This window comes from Bubalus bubalis, chromosome 7 (assembly GCF_019923935.1).
Source record: "Bubalus bubalis isolate 160015118507 breed Murrah chromosome 7, NDDB_SH_1, whole genome shotgun sequence".
Lineage (NCBI taxonomy): Eukaryota > Metazoa > Chordata > Mammalia > Artiodactyla > Bovidae > Bubalus > Bubalus bubalis.
Genome location: NC_059163.1, coordinates 82041536 through 82048955, shown reverse-complemented (window position 1 = coordinate 82048955; position 7420 = coordinate 82041536).

Sequence of the window (7420 nt, the reverse complement as noted above, 5' to 3'; positions counted from 1 at the left end):
ATGGTTAGCTGGGTCATGAAGATCTTTTTTGTATAATATGGCTGTGTATTTTTGCCACCTCTTCTTAATATCTTCTGCTTCTGTTAGGTTCATACCATTTCTACCCTTTATTGTGTCCATCTTTGCATGAAATATTCCCTTGGTATCTCTAATTTTCTTGAAGAGATCTCTAGTCTTTCCCATTGGGCTGTTTTCCTCTATTTCTCTGCATTGATCATTGAGGAAGGCTTTCTTATCTCTCCTTGCTATTCTTTGAAACTTTGCATTCAAATGGGTATATCTTTCCTTTTCTTCTTTGCCTTTCACTTCTCTTCACTTCTCAGCTATTTGTAAGGCCTCCTCAGACAACCATTTTGCCTTTTTGCATTACTTTTTCTTGTGGATGGTCTTGATCACTGCCTCCTGTACAATGTCATGAACCTCCATCCATAGCTCTTGAGGCACTCTGTCTATCAGATCTAATCCCTTGAATCTATTCATCACTTCCACTTTAAGGCATTTGATTTAGGTCATACCTGAATGGTCTAGTGGTTTTCCCTACTTTCTTCAATTTAAGTCTGAATTTTGCAGTAAGGGGGTTCATGATCTGAGCCACAGTCAGCTCCGGGTCTTATTTTTGTTTACTGTATAGAGCTGCTTCTTCTTTGGCTGTAAAGAATATAATCCATCTCATTTCAGTATTGACCATATGATAATGTCCATGTACATTGTCTTCTCTTGTGTCTTTAGAAGAGGGTGTTTGCTATGACCAGTGTGTTCTCTTGGTAAAACTCTGTTAGCCTTTGCCCTGCTTTATTCTGTACTCCAAGGCCTTACTCATTACCTGTACTTAACCTATCCTATGGGATTCATCCACCCTCTTTTGTGTGCTCCAGCAGAACTGATTTTTGCAAATAATACAGTCATTTAACATCACACTAACCAATACTTAAACATTTTTCTTCATCTATTTAGTTAAGTGTGTTGACATTACTTAAACTGTCTTTGCATTATTTTATGGTTTTCACTTTGCCTTGTCTCAGTTGCTTCCTTATTTTTGTCATTTTGAAAAGATTAGGGATTTTTTTTTGTGCTAATTCTCCAGGTAAATCAAACATACTTCATTCTCCACATTTTTCCAGTTAACACTGACATATAATCTGTGAAATATTCTTCTTTATATTCCAGGAAATGAATCTTTTATAAAATATTTTAAGTATTTTTTAAAATTTACTTGGTTCCACCAGGTCTTAGTTGCGACAGTGGGATCTTGGACCATCATTTCAGCATGCAGGATCTTTCGTTGCAGCATTCAAATGCTTTAACTGTGGCATGTGCAATCCATTTCCCTGGCCAGAGATAGAAACTGGGCCCCCTTCTTTGGGAGCACGGAATTTTAGCCAGTGGCCCACCAGGAAAGTCTCCAGAATAATTTAATCACAATGCCTTTAAAAAATTCTATTGACAGATGATAAGAAAAACCATCTTAATCCGTGTTCCTTATGTAGTCCATTTCTTTGACACATGAGGCTTGCTAAATGTTCTCTTGTGCTACAGCTGCACCAGATCTTATCCATTGTCCTGTTGGGCACAACACACGCACAGACTGAGAAACCTGCACCCAATGGCTGTAAGTGAATTTCCACGGATGATGTGGCAAATGTCAAATGCTAACTGGCTGTCTCCCATCCCTCCCAAAACAGCTACTGACAACCAACCTTCCCAATGAAGCTCGGAAAAATTAGACAGGTAGCCTGAACGAGTTCATCAATAAACATTTGTTGAGCATTTGTTGTTTCCAAGGCACTGGGAGAAAGCATCCATTTCTAGTTCTTTAGCTCTTTCCTAAAAAGTTTCTTACCAAATGTATTTTTTAAAAGTCTTTTAAGAATATCTCTTTTTATTTTAGGAGATTTTCTTTCACGCAGTTATAAGTTCATAAAACATACAAGAAAAAAGGCATGTTTTAGGAAAATAGATAAAAATTTTAATATGCCTGGAAGATTGGGTACATAAAGGAGAATAGAATGAAAATGGGAGGGCTAACAGAGGACTGTTTTACATATAATGCTGGGTAGTTTAGATTTTAATCCCCTTGAACCTAGAGCTGTGTTATGTAATATAATAGCTGATAAACCAAATATGGTTAATTGCATTTAATTAATTAAAATCAAATAAAAATTCTGTTCCTTGGGTACACTAGGCGCAGCTCAAATCCCCAGTGGATACATATGGCTAGTGGCTTAGTGCAAATAGCAATTTCTATAATTATAAAAATTTTTATTGGACAGCACTGCCCCAGACAGTGGGGAAGCATGTAAAAATGTTTAGTAGAGTCAAGTGATAAATTTTAATTTTTCCATAAATCTCTAGTAAGAATTTGATAGACTGAAAACTGATAGGAAAATTAGGATATGAATCAGGATACGTATCATCCAAGGTTGTGTTTACAGAAATGAAGACGAGGGTATCTGTGTGAGTGTTAAGGTCAGGGAAGAGATTACAGTCACAAAGCAGATAAGAAGGCTGAAGGAGAGGTAGAGTGCTTCTTATTTAGGAAAATGGGTGATTGCAGCCATGAAATTAAAAGACACTCACTCCTTGGAAGGAAAGTTACGACCAACCTAGATAGCATATTCAAAAGCAGAGATATTACTTTGCCAACAAAGGTCTGTCTAGTCAAGGCTATGGTTTTTCCAGTGGTCATGTATGGATGTGAAAGTTGGACTGTGAAGCATGGATGTGAAAGTTGGACTGTGAAGAAAGCTGAGTGTGGAAGAATTTATGCTTTTGAACTGTGGTGTTGGAGAAGACTCTTGAGAGTCCCTTGGACTGCAAGGAGATCCAACCAGTCCATCCTAAAGGAGATCAGTCCTGGGTGTTCTTTGGAAGGAATGATGCTGAAGCTGAAACTCCAGTACTTTGGCCACCTCGTGCAAAGAGTTGACTCCTTGGAAAAGACCATGATGCTGGGAGGGATTGGGGGCAGGAGGAGAAGGGGACGACAGAGGATGAGATGGCTGGATGGCATCACTGAGTGAGTGAGTCTGAGTGAACTCCAGGAGTTGGTGATGGACAAGGAGGCCTGGCATGCTGGGATTCATGGGGTCACAAAGAGTCGGACACGACTGAGTGACTGAACTGAACTGATTGATCCCACTCACTGAAAGAGGAAACATTTTCAGAGTAGGATTTAAAAGATAGGCACAGGGAACTCTACTTAGTGCACTGTGGTGACCTGTATGGGAAGAAAACCCCAAACCCAAATACATGTACGTGTATTCACTTTGCTGTACAGCAGAAACTAACACAACATTGTAAAGCAACTATACTTCAATAACAACTAATTAAAAAATTAATGGATGGGGGTAATTGATGAATTCACCTTATAGCCATCTCAACTTTGAGACTGTGAGGGACATTTTAGTAAGATGGACAATAGGCAGTTGGATACACAAGTTTGGAAGAGTCGTCCTCAAGGAACTTAGGGGGAATGCATGGTCAGGTCACTGAAGACGTTTGCTCTCTTGCTCTCTGTACATCCCCCGCACTCCTACTGCTTGCATCCTAATCACATGACTGACCTTCCCTTGTACTTGCCTCAGGCTTCAGCTAGTGATTTAGTAATTGTTCTCATCAAAGGGTGGTGAGGGGCATGCCCCTCTACTGGTTACCCTAGTAAGGAATGAGCCCTTCTGACATCAGTTCCCTTATAACTGGTAATATACTCCTGTCCCCCCAGTGAAGATGGCCACCACATCTTGCCTGCCATCTGCCATACACCATGAGGTGTTGCTCCAGGACTTGCTTCACACATGTTAGTTCCCCATCCATTAAACCATTTGTGTCTCTGTTGCTAACCCTGGGCTTGAAGCTGGATGAGCACAGGACTTGTAGGCCTATGGGATGGAGCCCAAGAGGGGAGATGCATTAATTGTTACCTCGATCTTTCATTTGTTGTTGTTTTTTAGCCGCTAAGTCATGTCAGACTCTTTTGTGACCCCATGGACTGTAGCCCGCCAGGCTCCTCTGTCCATGGGATTTTTCTGGCAAGAAGACTAGAGTGGCTTGCCGTTCCCTCATCCAGGGGGGCTTCCCAAACCAGGAACTGAAGCCACATCTCCTGCATTGGCAGGTGGATTCTTTACCACTGAGCCACCTGGGAAGCCTGCATCTCTTATTACTTCCTTAAAATAAGTGACTACAAGTAAAATTGCTTTTTCAAAGAATATGAATTATATTTGGGGAATTTCCAAATTTCTTTTCCCCCGCCCCTGCCACACACATTCCCTAGTGGCCCTTATTTTGTCGTGATGAAGAAATATTACTGATGCACATGTACAGTACTCTACATGTGTGCTGGTGTGGTCTGGTGTTTTAAAATTCATTGGGAGACAGACTTTGTTTGTGAAAACTGCGACAACTCTGCTACATGCCAATGGCTTTGTAAATACTATAATGTAGCACACACTTGCTTCTTTATCAGTACATGTTTCATGCAGGAAAACAAATCATACAAGGGATTCTAAAGAGACAACATTTGCTATGGAGAAATGTTGAAGGCTAGAAGAGCAAAAAGTGGAAGGTGAGATTAAATCATAATTCCTAACTTCAGGAAGTGGCTGCCAGCCCTAGAGCTGGTAGGATAGAGTGGGGAGGTGGTATTTTCAGAGCCCAAGAGCAAAGTCACTTCTGGGGACACCCAACTGAGTGTAGGGAAAGGTAAGGTGGGACCACTAAGGAGGGGCTTCCTCAACTGGCTCTACGACTTTATAAAGGCCACAGCCATTCCCCCAGATACAGAAGCAGAAGGCGGAGAAATAAGGGACAATAGCTTTCCCATGTTCCACCTTCTAATCTGCCTGTGCAGAATTCTTTGCAGAATCTTACAGGAAGCCATTAGACAAGGAAAGCTGGGAAATTCAGTTTGTGAACTCCCAGCTTAACCATCATCACAGAGCAGATTGTGGGTGAGTATGAGGTTCAAGTACCACTCACTGCACTGCACTTTACCAGGAAAAAAAATTTTCCCTCCTTTTGATAGTAAGCTCCTTAAAGAAAAACTATCTGATTTGGTTTTTGGTCATTGATATACCCGAGGGTCCATCATAGTGTCTGCAATATAAAATGCTCAATAAATATCAATGCATATTTGAGTGAACAAAATGTCTATTTATATCACTGATCAATAAAAGTTCAAATCAGTACTCATGTGACTGGCAAGTGATGCAGCTGATTTTTAAGTACAAGTTTAGTATTGGCAATGGCACCCCACTCCAGTACTCTTGCCTGGAAAAATCCCATGGACAGAGGAGCTTGGTGGGCTGCAGTCCATGGGGTCGCTAAGAGTCGGACACGACTGAGCGACTTCACTTTCACTTTTCACTTTCATGCATTGGGGAAGGAAATGGCAACCCACTCCTGTGTTCTTGCCTGGAGAATCCCAGGGACAGGGGAGCCTGGTGGGCTGCCATCTATGGGGTCGCACAGAGTCGGACACAACTGAAGCGACTTAGCAGCAGCAGCAGCAGCAGCAACAGTATTGTCTTTTACAGTATAGGGCCCTTGGAACTCAGCACACTTTTTCAAGTAGTCCTGCCACCACTCAAAGGATTTTTAGGACTCCTTTTTTGAAATTGCCTTTCAGAGCTACTTATTGAGAAATTCATGACAATTGGTAGAGTCTAGTACTGGTTATTTCCAGCTAAGACAAGTGAAAAGCACAAAAAAGGGGATCCCTAGCTTCTTACCTCTAGAACATGAACCAAGACACGTTTTACAATGACCCACCTGTTACTGAGTTTAGCCCTTTTGGCCTAGCCTGGACCACTTGCTTTCAATCTGGAGGATTTAATACTATTTTCAAAAAGTAAATCCCCTCTTGAAGAATATAGACTTGTTACTAATGTTACTAAGTACTTGCCACAATTTCCAACTAAACATGGAGCCACATGACTCTCTTAGCCTACTTCTGCTAGTACTTTGAATTTGGAATAAGATGATAATATGGTATATAGCGGTAATAACTTAAGACTTCGTCTCTGCTGCCTTCCTATAAAGACAGGAGAATCATTACTGAGCCCCCTTCTACAAGCAGGTTATTTCAGTAGACTATTTGTTTTTAGATCTCAGGGTTATTTCCAGCTAAGACAAATGCACAAACACGAAAAAGGGGCCCCCTAGCATCTGACCTCTAGAATACAACCAAGACTTGTTTTCCTTTGACCCATCTGTTACCAAGTCTAAGCTCATACTGCTTGCTGCACAAAAGGCCAGTAATCAAGAAGCAAGTAGTTGGGACAAGGAATAATGACTTCCTTTGGAAAGTCAGTTAAGCAAGAAGAGAGTGGGCTCATGCCCCAGAGAACCATCTTGCCTGAGTTAGAATTTAGGCTTTTTTTATAGTAAAAGTGGAGGGAGTAAAGTCAAACACTTTCTGTTTCCTATCAGCCTCTGGAGGGCGATGTGATAATCTCTTTCTCCTGGCAGTGATTCACAGGTGGGTCTGGTCAGGATGTTTCCTATGAGAAGGATTTTAGCTTAATGTGCATTCCCTGGAAACCAGGGTTCCCAGAGATGGGCCGTTTATGTATAATTTAAGCGTACAGACAGCATCCCTTTAGTGATTCATTTTCCTGGGCTCCAAAATCACTGCAGATGGTGACTGCAGCCATGAAATTAAAAGACACTTACTCCTTGGAAGGAAAGTTATGACCAACCTAGACAGCATATTAAAAAGCAGACACATTACTTTGCCAACAAAGATCCGTAAAGTCAAAGCTATGATTTTTCCAATGGCCATATATGGACGTGAGAGTTGAACTATAAAGAAAGCTGAGTGCCTAAGAATTGATGCTTTTGAACTGTGGTGTTGGAGAAGACTCTTGAGAGTCCCTTGGACTGCAAGGAGATCCAACCAGTCCATCCTAAAGGAGATCAGTCCTGGATGTTCGTTGGAAGGACTGATGTTGAAGCTGAAACTCCAATATTTTGGCCACCTGATGCAAAGAGCTGACTCATTTGAAAAGACCCTGATGCTGGGAAAGATTGAGGGCAGGAGGAGAAGGGGACGATAGAGGATGAGATGGTTGGATGGCATCACCGACTTGATGGGCATGGATTTGGGTGGACTCCGGGAGTTGGTGATGGACAGGGAGGCCTGGCGTGCTGCGGTTCATGGGGTCCCAAAGAGTCAGACATGACTGAGCGACTGAACTGAACTGTAATAGAGGACAAAAAAATCAAAGTGAAAGTGTTAGTCGCTCAGTCCTGTCCAACTCTGCGAGGTTTCTCTGTCCATGGGATTCTCCAGAAAAGAAAACTGGAGTGGGTTGCTGTGCCCTCCTCCAGGGGAATCTTCCTGACCCAGGGATCGAACCCGTGTCTCTTATGTCTCCTGCACTGTTGTTCCCTGCCTAAAGGGAAATATAAGTAATAATAA